This window comes from Phlebotomus papatasi, chromosome 2 (genome assembly GCF_024763615.1).
Source record: "Phlebotomus papatasi isolate M1 chromosome 2, Ppap_2.1, whole genome shotgun sequence".
Lineage (NCBI taxonomy): Eukaryota > Metazoa > Arthropoda > Insecta > Diptera > Psychodidae > Phlebotomus > Phlebotomus papatasi.
The window spans coordinates 54,652,587-54,653,682 of record NC_077223.1 but is presented as its reverse complement, the minus strand read 5'-3'; positions in this window follow the sequence as shown (position 1 = coordinate 54,653,682).

The window sequence follows — 1,096 nt, the reverse complement described above, 5'->3', positions numbered from 1 at the left end:
CAATTATCTCGACTGCCGCTTAGCCGATTTTGATGATTACTTCGATATAATTGTAGAAGACATTTGTCTCTACATTTCGTCCATACATCATTTTCCGATCAGACTACGCTATCTGTTCGATTTTGTCGTTTAAGTGTGAAAAAATTGATTTTTCCAATAATAACGCTTTGAAACCACTCAGATGTCAATTTGACTACTTCAACTCGACCAAGACACTTAAAATAGGGTTTTAAATGGAAAGTCTCACAAAATACAACAATTCTTTGATATAGTTGAAGTTCATCAAATGAACACTTGGGACACTCTGGTCGAAAAAACGAGTTAAGAAACAAAAAACAACGTCGATTATCTCGGCTTCTGAGTAATCGATGAGATCAAGTTGTACGGCAAAATTATAGAGAACATTCTGGTCCACATTTCACCCATATATCACTTTTCTGTCAGTCCATCCAAATCTTTGATATTTTGTTTTTAATACAAAATTTATATAATTTCACGAATTTGATTCAAGATAACTGAATGGCGTCCCCCAACTTCAGCTCAAAATCGAATTTTCATGCATTCCGAGTTAGCTCACGTTAAAAATCTCACCTATATAAGCCGGTTAGGATTATCTGTCCCTTTTAAGTGTCTTGGTGAAGTAGAGGCAGTCAAATTGGCATCTGAGTGATTTCAAAGCGTTTTTATGGGAAAAATCAATAAACGGAAAAATCGGGCAGATCGCATTATCTGATCGATAAATGATGTATGGACGAAATGTAGAGACAAATGTCCTCTACAATTATATCGAAGTAATGATCAAAATCGGCTAAGCGGCAGTCGAGATAATTGAGGTTATGTGATATTGAAATTGGTTTTTCGACTGTGGCGCCCCTGGTGTTGGTTCCACGAAGATCAAATGTTCTAGAAAGTTGTAGCATTTGGTGAGATCTTTCGTTTAAGTCCTCACTCATCAAAATCGGTCAAATAGAACTGGAGATATTATTTTTTGAATTTCGTGAACTTTGACACCTCATATCTCCGGTTCTATTGAAACCACAGCGCACTTACGCACCATTTTGGAAACGTCCTAGACTGGAATACAACACTCTAAAAT